Source organism: Erithacus rubecula, assembly GCF_903797595.1.
Source record: "Erithacus rubecula genome assembly, contig: scaffold_327_arrow_ctg1, whole genome shotgun sequence".
Lineage (NCBI taxonomy): Eukaryota > Metazoa > Chordata > Aves > Passeriformes > Muscicapidae > Erithacus > Erithacus rubecula.
The window spans coordinates 55,111-67,273 of NW_027636003.1; positions in this window are offsets into that span (position 1 = coordinate 55,111).

Below are 12,163 nucleotides of genomic sequence, written 5' to 3' on the forward strand. Positions count from 1 at the left end.
GTCCTTCGGCGACCTGCCTGTTGAAGATGGAACCAGCTGCAGAGCACACGGGACCAGCTGCAGCTCCAGGCACAGCTCTTGCTGCTCACAGCTGAGCCTGTGGCAAGCTCCAGGAGCTCCTGCCGACTCCCTCCCTGTTGGCAGCTACCTCCCTCCATTCCTCAGGCCCTGCCTATCCCGTTTTGCCTCCCAGCTCACCCCTTCGCTTCGCCTTCCCTTCATAAAGTTTTTTTTTTTCACTTTACCCACATCTCTGTGGAGCCTGAGCGGCACCAAACATGAGCCCTGGGACACGCAGGGCCCTGCTGCCGTTCTCTCTGAACGGACAGAGAGGAACAAGGGCAGCTCAGGCTGCAAAGATCCCTGTCGTGCAGGTCCCATGCACAACACTGTGGGGTTAAAAGTCGTGCTGAGCATGCTGAAGGGGACAAGGAGCCTGGGTTTTAGAAGAGACAGCTTGACTATGCTCTGAGCCCCGCCTTGAGGGATTCCCTGGCAAGCATCCATATAGGACAAAGGAGCTTGCAATGCTGGAAGTGTTCACAAAGAGCTTCCTGAAAGCACAGCAGGGCTCCATCCCCACACAGGGATGGGAAGAGGGCAGAACTGGAGGCCATCGTGGCCTAACAGTGAGCTCTGGGTGTGCTAAAAGCAAATGAAGCAGCAGCAGCAGCAGCAGTGGCGCAGTGGCCGAGACTCAGAGCGTGACCGTGCCAGTGGACGGAGCGCTGCCAGGCAGTGCCTGCACGCTGGGTGAGGGTCTGGGGGCTCTGGTCTCCCCACAAGTGAGGAATGGCAGCCCCTGCCTCAGACCCAGTCAGAAACCCAAGTGAGACCAGAGGCAGGGCACTGTCACAACAGCCAGTGCTGCACTCACTTTGCCACTAGGGCCCCATGCCTAGAGTGGGTCACACTCGGGGAACAGGAGGCCTTAGACGTGGCTCGAGCCATTGCTCCATGGCCTTTTGGCTCTCAGATTGCATTTGAGGGGGACAAGGAGGAGGGGAAGGTCTTTTGCATAGGATAAAAAGGATTCCTTTCTCTGGGGAATCTGTGGGGCAAAAGACTAAAATGGTGAAGCTGCAACAACATAAATATGGGGGAGGTTCAAGGGGAAGGTACAAATTGAAGAAATGCTGAGGAGGGATAAAGGGTAGGGGCTCACAAAGGCATTGTCCAATGAGGGAGGTAGGGGGAAAACTGGGTCACCATGGACTGATGAGACGTCCAGTTTTAGGGGATTTCCAAAGGGGAATTGCAAGCAGGGGGTTGGCACAAAACAGCATTGACGGATAATTCAGGACAGATGGACAAGGAGGGTGGGAGGGTATAATTTTGGACTAAACCATTAACTTGGGCAATAACAGAACACACCATTAACCAGAAGCACACTGCAACATGTGTCTGTGCAAGCGGAGGATCTGCATGCTCAGCTGGGAGGGAAGAACCTTTTTTGGAGATGTTTCTACCTCACTGTCGCCAAAATCTTGGTCTTTACCCCAGTTAATAAGCATTTGCCTGTGGAAGACACCCTTGGGGAATAGGAAATGTAAATAATGGAATAGCTGAGGTTGGATTTAGTTTATTAATCTAAACTTTTTCTGTTGTGAGACAGGATTAGCAAGAAGGCAAAAACAAGGTTTAACTTTAAATGGTAAAAAGAGAAATTCTATCACTAAAAAGTATAAGAAAAAATAATTTAAATAAATTAGATAAAGCTTGAGAATACTTGTTTTCCTCCACATGCTTTTTTATTAATACTGAAAACATCCAAAAACCAATTCAGTTTGTTTACCATCTTTAAAATAGTTTTTTTACTAATTTACTAGAAAGAGACTTTTTTTTTCAGTCTATGAAGATTTCTTCACAAGAAATAGTTTTCCTGTGGTTTTGTTGTTCCCAGGAGAATGGAAATCTGATTACTATGTAAAAATCCTTTTTTTAGACTAACAGTTAATCTCATAACTTTTTTTGGTGGACTGCATTAATTTATTAGGCACACTTTAAGGTTATATTTTTAAACAAAAGTTTACTTTTTTTTGAGAGCATAAGTTTTTTTCTTTTTCTTTTTTTTGGGGAAACCGAAAGGGATTATTTTATTATTTAAACTTAGCGGGTAACAGCAATTTTTACATTTGTTTACTTTAATATTAATGCTTTTGTTTATATTTACAGTTAGAACAGTCATATTCAATTCATAACATTTTGATATGTTATAGGGAAACAAGAGTTTTCTCCATAGTTTAAAAAAAGAGAAATCTGGCTTCATAAAAACCCAAAGCATTTACACTAAGACCAATAAAGCACAAAAACACCGAGATTCACCCATGTGAAAATCATGGATCCCTCTCTCCTGTTACCTGCTGCATGTGGGGGGACAAGGCTTCTGGGGCTAGGGAATGGCTGCACATACAGGGAGAGGTGGAACTTTCTGCTGCTTTCTGTTTCTGCTCCTCCTCAGCCTGTGTTCCCACTTTTCCTCAATCCTCTTTCTCTTACTATTCCTTCTTCTCCTGCACAACCCCACCTCCTCCCACATGCATCGTTTGATCATTTTGTTCTTCAGCCCTGCTTCTCCTCCCTTCTCCTGCTGCCCCCAGGCCCAGCACCCAGTGCCAGCTCCCTCTTCCCCCCAGACCCACAGCATCCCAGCGCAGGGCAGGGATGGAGCTGGGGCAGCTCGGGCTGGGGCAGCGCTGGGCTCTCGGCCGCTCCCGCCCGCACTCGGTCCCCACTGCAGCCGCTCCCGCCCCGACAGTGCAGGGGGGCCCGGCCTTGGTGCTGCCCCCTCCCACCAACCCAAATTCCCCTCGCGGGGGGCGCGGGGGCCGGGGGGGGGGGGGGGTGTGCAGGTGGGGTCCAGGTGGGGAATGCTTGGAGCTGCAGCTCCCAGCACAAAGGATAATGATCCCAAAACCCCTCTAAAGGGTCCCTTGGGAGCATGTTGAGGGAGGTTGCCTCTGTGCTGGCAGCAGCAGGAGCGGGCGCAGAGGGGCGGCACCGGGAGCTGCGGGGCTGGGCCGGGGCTGTGGGGCAGCCGAGGCTCAGCGCCAGGCGCTGCCTGAGCCCAGCACCCCCCGGGCAGGGCCGGCAGTGGCCCCCGGCCCCCAGGAGGCTGCGGGACCCCAGGAGGCTGCAGGAACTCCAGGAGGCTGCGGGACGCCCCGGCCGCTGCCCGGCCCCGCGGATCTGCCGGCCCTGCCCGCCGGGGGAGCCGCGTTTGGACACTGCGGCAGGACAGGGACCAGCCCTGGGACACGGGCTGGGGAGGGCAGGGGAGCACAAGGACCGGGAGGAAGGAACAGCTGGGACATGCAAATTCGACGTGGAAGGATCGAAATTATATTTTAAGCATTATGTTTGGGTAAATTGCAGAAACAAATGATTTTGCAGAAAGCTCAGCAGCTGACAGAGGATGAGCACCCCCAAGCACTGAGGGGGCTGGAGGAGGGGCAGAAGATGCCCCTGGAGCAGTTGGTCAGAAAGGCACAGCAGGTGAATGCAAGAAGGGATTGGGAAAAGGTCAAGGTGAAGGCAAAGGCCATGGCAGAGTTTCTACAGCCCCTAAGGGATGAACCCCAGGGCCCAAGGGGGCCACTGCAGAGGACAGGTTTGAACTGCAGGAATTTTTATTTGCTCCTAGTTGTGATGGTAATTTACAGGGAAGGCATTTAATGCATAATTTGGGAATGCAAATTAATTTTGTAAAATGTGATATAGGGGCTAGTTCTGTTGTGCCTTTGTGTCAAATATCTGGCAAGGCATATACTGAACAGCTCCTGGAAAATGTGGAAAACGAGATATGGAGCCTCTCCAAAGTACTTTGATGCAAACAGGACAAGTGGTATCTAAAAGCAATATCCTATTCCAAGGGAGGGAAGGAAGGGCTCACAGCCTTTTATTAAGTGTCTCCTAAAAGCAGAGGTTTTGGAGTCAGGGATCTCTCCCTATAATGCTCCTATCGTGCCAGTCAAGAAATCAGATGGAATTGATAGAATGGTGCAGGACCTAAAAACAATAAATGAGATTATTAAACCCAGGCACGCCACAGTCTCAGATCCTTACACCATCTTGAACCAGGTTCCCTCCTCACACTGGCACCATTCAGTACTTGATGTAAAACTGCTTTCTGGTGATGCCCACTCACACAGGATAGTAAACTGTACTTTGCCGTTGAGTGGGAACAAGAGAAAATGGTAAAGAAGGAAAAATGGTAAAGACATGGATGGTCCTTCAGCAGGGACACATGGAAGCACCAGCCTTATTTGGGCAAGCCTTGCAGAAAATGCCACAAGAATTTACCCCTCCCCAGGGACTGGGTTAATGCAGGATGTGGATGACTTGCTCCAATCAGGAGGACAAGAAGCGGTAGAATAAGACTCTGTGAAATGGCTGAATGTTCAGGCTAAAAAGTATCTTCGACTATTTGGAAAAAAAGTGCAAATGGTAGGGAAAAATGTTAAATATTAGGGACATATTTTGTCTGGATTTTGTGGTGTATTGACCCAGAGGAGGACCAGGAAATCTCAGAAGTAACATTATCCAGCACTAAAATGGAGCTGGGACAATTCTGAGGATTAACAGGCAATAGCTTGAACTGGATTGAGGACTCTCTGTTTTAGCCAGAACACTGCATGACTTATTAAACCCACATAGACTCAACGTTGTGCTATGGACACAGCAAAACTTCAGAAAATGAAATAAAACCAAAACGTTCGATTCTCTAGTCATGGCTTTTCCAGACTCAGAAAAAAAAATTTGAAGTGTTTGTGGATGTTAAACAGTGCCATGAGAAAGGAATCCTTGTGCTAAAACATTTAATTCACTGTTCAGAGTGGCCTCACTGCCCGCAGAATTATGTAGCCACAGCTTTAATGGGACCTGAGGCCCAAAAAATGAAGGCAGGAGGATCTGCTGTTGCCCAAGTCTGGAACCAAGTTAAAGCTTTCATAATCAAAAGAGACTCAACATGGATGAGCAGTGCTCAGTTATTACAGAATGAAACTTGTTCAGTGGCACAGGAGGATTTAGAATTGAGGACAGGGGAAGGGTTTAACCAGCCTCCTGTTTGAACAGCCTGCACAGGGGCTGGGAACAAACCCATGACTGCATTCAAGTGACAGAGCTCCAGAGCCAGGACAGGAGAGATTGATGAGACATTCCCTGGCCTGAGGGACAAAATGTGTTAATGGATGGGTCTGCAAGGGCAGGAGAAGGGAAAAGAGTTGCAAGACAGGCTCTGATTAAGCAAAGGGAATCAGACCAAACACAGGTTTCTGCCCACATGGTCAGCTCAACCAGCTGTGTGTGTACTTGGAAGAGCCTGGCACTGAAATGCCCTGAGCAGGAAGGATCAAATATCTGCTGGTGACAGCATGGCAGCTAACAGGGTGGCAAAAGCAATTCTTACTTCTTCAGCAATCACTGATCACTTATTAAGGTATTTCTAAAACAAGTAACTCCAAGATAAGGGATTGTGGAAGAAACAGACTCAGATGGGGAACTAATTTTACAGCAAAGATCCTTCAGGGGGTGATGTCTGCTTTAGGAATACAATGGGACCAACACAAGCCCTGGCACCCTCAGAGCTCAGGTCAGATAGAAAGAATGAATGTGGAAATAAACAAACTCATTCAGAAGGTGGTGATAGAAACCAAGATGCCATGGGTATGGCTTTTGCCATTGGCAAGAATAAGAGCCAGACCCAGGGCAGATATTCAATTATCACCCTCGGAATTGCTGTTTGGAATTCCTTACCCTGCAAATTCTCCACCTAGCGGGGGTTGGAGATAAGGGATGTATATTTCAAACAGTCTGTGGCCACAATCCTGGCTCATGTGAAATCTCTCCCACAGGAAGCTGGGCTGGCACAGAGCCTGCCTTCGCACTTTGCTGTTACCAACATCCAACCAGGACATCAGGTCCTGCCTGAGGAGTGCACAGAAGCTCCACTGGTGGCCAAGTGCCATGGCCCATCCCAAGTGTCCCTGAGCACAGGAACAGCCCCAGCACAGCTCAGCACGGGGGGACCCCTCACCCTGGGCTCAGGGGCTCTCCAGCCCTGCAGATTTGCACTTCCCGCCTGCAGCACCAGCATGGGAGTGATGCCTTAAGATCCAAGTTTTCTGTTCTGCTTGGGTGTGCTTTCTGTTATGCTTTAGGGTGATGAAGGCGAAATAGTCCGATAACAGCTATGGACTCAAGGACAGTTTCTTCAGACTCCAGGCCAAAAGTATAAACAATGTGAGAAGAGGAGGGCAGGCCAGCCAGGAGAAGAGGAGGAGGACACCTTACAATTTGAGACTATTAATTGGATGGTGAACTGCTGTATGTAAATGGGCTGAAGTCTATAAAAACGTGAAATCATGTGACCAAGCCCTCTGATACTTCCATCTTGGAGCCACTCAGGCAGGGCAGGGGCCACGCTGTGGCACTGTGCTGCCAGGGTGTGGCCTTTGCAGGGCTTTCAATAAATATCCATTTTATTTCCCCTAACTCTGTGAGATCTCTGTTCCAGCTCCTAAAGGCAACAGTTTTTGGCGAGCCAGCCAGGAGAGGAGGCATCTGGAAAATCCCTGGACTGAGGCTGACAGTTCTGGAAAGGCCCAACGCAGGTCCAGAGATATCAGAGCCAAGAACCCTGGGAACAGAGACATGTGAGTGATGGAATAAAAGGGCATTCTGTTTGTTTAGCATCTGGGTTAAGTGCTAAGAGGATTTGTAATTTGTAATTTTGGAAAGTGTGAATTTGTTTTGGAGAATCTCAGGATTTGTAATTTGTGATCTTGTAAAGTGTGAATTTGTTTTGGAGAACCTCAGCACAACACTTGTGCTCTTTATCTGTGTGAAGGACCACCTTCATAAAGAGCAGGTTTGAATTGCAGAGCTCTTGGCTTGAAGCCAAAGGGTGCTGCAGTTCATTAGTGTCTGTGCTGTGGCTCAGAGGGTCGTGGGTTTGAATGCCAACTGTTTGTGCTTTGCTGTATATTTTAGGGTATCAGAATGGGGTGCACATCCTCTTCTGAACGTGATAGCGGAAGCATTCCAAGAGATAGCCCTTTGGGATTAATACTGAAAAACTGGGCAAATCTAGTTGAGGAGGAGTCTATGCTCTCAAACCTAGACTGATTAGACTCTCTGAAAAAATGTGGCCAGCATATGAATTAGATAATAGAGAAACATGGCCTAGGTTTGGAAGTTTAGATCAGAAATTAGTATTAAGTTTAATATCTCAAATACGCGGAGATAGAGTTTTTGAAGAATTAGGATATGCCCGGCTCTTTCTGGTATTATCAAGCGAGCAGGACAGAGATAAGGAGAAGGAGCATATATTAGTCTTAAAGGGTAAAAAGAGGGAGCCAACTTTCAGTACTTTATATAAAAAAACCATAGGAATCAGAGCTGGAGCTGGTGGCGCCTAACTCTGTGTGATCCTTGTTCCAGCTACTAAAGGCAACAGTTCCTCCTGCCCAAGTCCATCTCTAGAAATCCCCGGGCTGCTGGTGTCCATCAAAACCTCCCAAACACCAACACTCAGCCCTGAAAATGCCTCCCAAGAGTTCCTGAGAATCGTCCCTCCTCTTTGGTGTTTGGGGATTCCCCCTGTCCCAGCTGCTGGGGGTCACGCTTGTATTGGGGGTCCCCCATCTACCCGGTGCCCACCCTCCCCAGGCTTCTGGGAGTCCCAGCAATCTGAAAAGCTCCCCCCTCTTCCTTCTCCCCATTTAGGGATCCAGGGGGATTTTGGAGTACCGGGGTCCCTTCTCCACTTATTCTCTGCTTTGTGGTGCAGGGGGTCAAAGGAGTCCCCCTGGCCCTCTCCAGGCTGTTGAGGGTCCCTCCAATGGCAGTGCTCCCCCCTCTCTGGGCTCCCCACTTTGGAGTCCTGGGGGAGACAGGGCTCTGCTCCTCCAGGCTGCCTCTGCCAGCAGCCGCCACCGGGACCCCCCAGTGTCCCCCCACGGGGCATTTTCTACTCTGCTCTGGAGTTCTGCATTCTCCAAACATCCCTTCAAAAAAACCCAACCCAGGGACCCACTGGGATATCTGGGCTGAGCTCCCCCTCCCCGGTCACCTGCGGGGGCAATGGTACCATGGACCTGTGAATTCAGGGAGCGCTTGACCTCGTTCCTCCTTTCCCTATTCCTGACCCTCCTTGTCTTTCCTCTTCCATCCCTCCTCCTCCTTCCTGACTCCCCTCATCCCTCTCCTACTTCCATCCCTTCTCGCTCTCCTCCTTCATCCCTCCTCCTCCTCCCCAGCAGCAGCAACACCCTCGGTGCCCCGTTCCCGATCCCTCACAGGAGCGGGGATGGAGCCGGGACAGGTCGGGATGGGCAGCGCGGGGGTCTCGGCTGCTCCCACCCGCTGCAGCCGGGGGGAACCCGGCCGGGGAAAGGGAGAGGGAAACTGGGAATCTGCAGATCCAAACTGGGGCTTGCTGGGAACCCGGGGGGCGACTTCCAGCACTTGGGGCTCCTCTCAGGAGATCTGGGAACACAGAGAGGGGTGGGGGATCCCAGGAGTGGCACCACTGGGAGGGACTGGGCTGTACTGGGGGAACTGGAACCTTCCTGGGGACACAGGAAATGACTGGGAGCATGTTCAGGGCCACTGGGATATACTGGGAGTGCCTGTGACCTTACTGGTGTAATATATAATATAATGTAATTTGTGTAAAGTTGAATTAATGTAGAATAAGCTGCAAAGGGAGGAACAGGAATTGCTTAATCTCAACACTGTAACTGCCAGCAAAAACTGAAGAGCTCGAGTTAGCAAGATAATAGACGTAGCCACGGTGGAGATGGCTCTGTCCAGGGAACACCCAAAAGATAAGAGCCCGATAAGCATCCACAATTAAGGTAATCAGAGCCATCAAGAAAAATACATCTGAGTGCCCGTTTCCAGTAAACCAAAATCTGCAAGTTACATCTCAATTCCACCTTCCTGTAAACATGAATTTGCCTTCATCAAAATTCATCATCTCCCAGGATATGGTTTTATCCAGCTCAAGGCGGTGAAAGAAAACTACATGAATATGCTGAACGACAAGAGAAGACAAGGACCTCCACTCCGGGCAAGGAAAAACTGTATATGAGTGTACAATAGAAGGGGACAAAAGGTGAAAAACATGAGGGGACAGAGAACCATAAGAGAAAAAGTGGTGGGAAATAGCGGGGAGAAAATGGTTGCAAAAGAAAAGGTGCAAAACATCAGAAATGGTGGTAAAAATGACTGGGACTATGCAAGAGGCAAACGAGGGACACTGGGATCACACTGTGAGGAACTGGGAGGAAATGGAACCATGCACAGAAATACTGGGATCATACTGGCAACAGCTGGAACTGCTGTGAGAGTGACTGGGAGAGCCTGTGAGCAACTGGGATCAGTCTGGAATCAGCTGGGGACAACTGGGGGTGACTGGGGACATGCTGGTGGCAACTGGGATACACTGGGAGTGACTGAAACCACATTGAAGGGAAATGGGAACAACTGGAACCACACGGGATGATAATGGGAGCAGCTGTGTCCATGTCAGAGTCATATTGGGATCCTACTGGAACTAGCTGGAACCAGGCTGGGGACAACCGGGAGATAGTGGGACAATGCTGAGAGAGACTGGGGCTATTCTAGGGATCATCCTGATAGGAACTGGGAACAACTGGAACTATTCTGGCAGCAACTGGGATCATCCTGGGATCACAGTGAGAGCAGCTGGGTCCATGCTGGGTGAGACTGGGATCACACTGAGGGTGACTGGACTCATACTGGGATGGACTGGGAGTGGCTGTGAACAACTGGAATCATGTGGAAAGCAACTGGGAAGAAGGGAAAGTGACTGGCAGCATGCTGGGGGTGACTGGAATGTACTGGGAGAGACAGGGAGTCACAGGGATTATACTAGAGGCTACTGGGGTCATGCTGGCATTGACAGGGAGCAACTGGGATCACACTGGGGCCCACTGGCCTGATACTGGGAGAGACTGGGACTATACTGGGGGCAACTGGGAGAACTGGGAATGCACTGGATAAAAATGGGAGGAACTGGAGAGCAACTGGGTACATCCTTGGGAAAGCTGCATCATATAGGGAATGAATGGGATTGATTTGGATCAGCTTTGGAGTTCTGCATTCTCCTCCTCACCCAAAAAAATGCTGAGAAGCACTGGGAGTATTGTAGGGCAACGGTGATAAAACTGGGGGCAAGCGAACCACGCTGAGGTAACTGGGAGTGCTTGGGAATGACTACAAGATTGTCCAAGACAACTGGGATATACTGGGAGTGTCTGAGGTGGTGACTGGGACATAACTGAGAGTGACTGGGAATGTACTGGAGGGAAACTGGGACCATGCTGGGGCAACTGGGGGCAAGTGTGAGTGGGGACCTGTGTGCTGAGACTGGCATCATACTGGACTCATACTGGATCAAACCGGCAGTGACTGGGACTCTGCTTGCGGCAGCTGGGAGAATGGGGAACACACTGGACCAAAGTGGGAGGAACTGGGAGCAACTGGAACCATGCTTGGGGCAAATTCCATCATAACATGGAATGCCTGGGAGTGACTGGGCTCATGCTGGGAGCAGCCACTGGCAGCACCAGGAGCCCCGAATCCCTTTCCCGGCCGTGCCGCCCCTCCAGCCCCAGCACCCCCCTCCGGGGTCCCGGCAATGCCAGGGGTTCCCCCTCTCGGGCTCCCCGCTTTGCCCTTTTGGGGCTCTCCTGTGTCTGTGCTCCCGCTCAGGGAAGCCGCGGTTCTCCCAGGGCTCCCCAAACCGCTGTCCCCCTGTCGATCCCGCCGCTCCCACATGCTCCCCACAGGCCCGGCAGAACCCGCAGGGCCCGGGAAGAACAACCCCCATTGCAGGGAGACCCGCATCCCCCCGCCCCTGCCGGGGCTCTGCCGCACCCACCGGGACCCCCAAAAACACCTCCCGGGGACCCCCCGATGTCCCCCTGAGGGCCATATGCCCCTCTACAGCCCTGCACGATCCAAACATCCTCCCCAAAAATCCCCAAACCCAGGGAGCCCCCCGGGATATTTGTCGCGAGATCCCCCTCCCCGGGCACCTGCGGGATGGGGGGTGATGGTCCTGGGGGGGCTGCGAGTTCAGGCAGCTCCGGGCTCGCGCTCGAATCGCTCCTTGTCTCCTCCTGCTTCTGCTGCCGCTGAGCCTCTTCCTCCCTCCATCCTCCTCCTCCCCCGTTTCGAACCCCGAACTAGGAGGGAATGGGTCAAGGGAAGGGCGGGAACTGTGAGAAGGGGGCGGGGTCAAGGGAAGGGCAGGAACTGTGAGGGAAAAGGGGCGGGGCCAATGCGCTGCACGGTTTTAATTGGTTCCGGTTGGTCTAAAATCACCAATAAAGGACCTCAAATGCACACGTTTACACAAAGGGGTCTAGAATCATCCAAATGGCCCTGACATTATCCAAAGGGGCCTAAAATTCATCCGAGAATTGATCAGGTTTAGCTTAGGAACAGACAAAGGTCCATAAATCCACCCTGTATCCTCACATGGCTTGGCATAAAATCAACCAAATGTGCTTAAAATCTACCCAAGGGGTCTAAAATTTTCCAAACTGATTAAAAACCCACACAACTGGCCCAAAATCACCCTTTAATCTCCCTGAAAGTCCTTTAATCAACCCTGAAAGTGTCTGTTTTTTCCTACAAGCACCCAAATGGAACTAAACACACCTAAACTGGCCTGAAACACCCCCAAGGGAGCCAAAATCACCCTAAAATCAAAGCCCTGGGCCTCAGAGGCTTCATGCCAGCTGTTCCTAATTTCATCACCCAAAATCCCTCACCCTCCCCGCAAATTCTCACATTTGGACCCTGAATTGCCAAATATTCCCTTATGACATGCTAGAAATTTCTTCTGGAGTAACTAAACCTCCCATGTTTGTATCCAAGTTTGTTTATAGAGACCCCAAAAATCCCAAAAATTCTCTATGGGATCCTCCAAAATTCCATTTGAGGACCATAACATTGCAAAAAATTCCAACAGAAATGGTAAAATTCCCATGTTCGGACACAAAGTTAATAAAATAAACTTCTTGGTGTAGACCCCATAACTCTCAAAATTTTCAATATAGGCCCTGAAATTCCCTACAAACACAGCGAAATTCCCTTCAATCACCTCATAATTTCCTTATGAGAA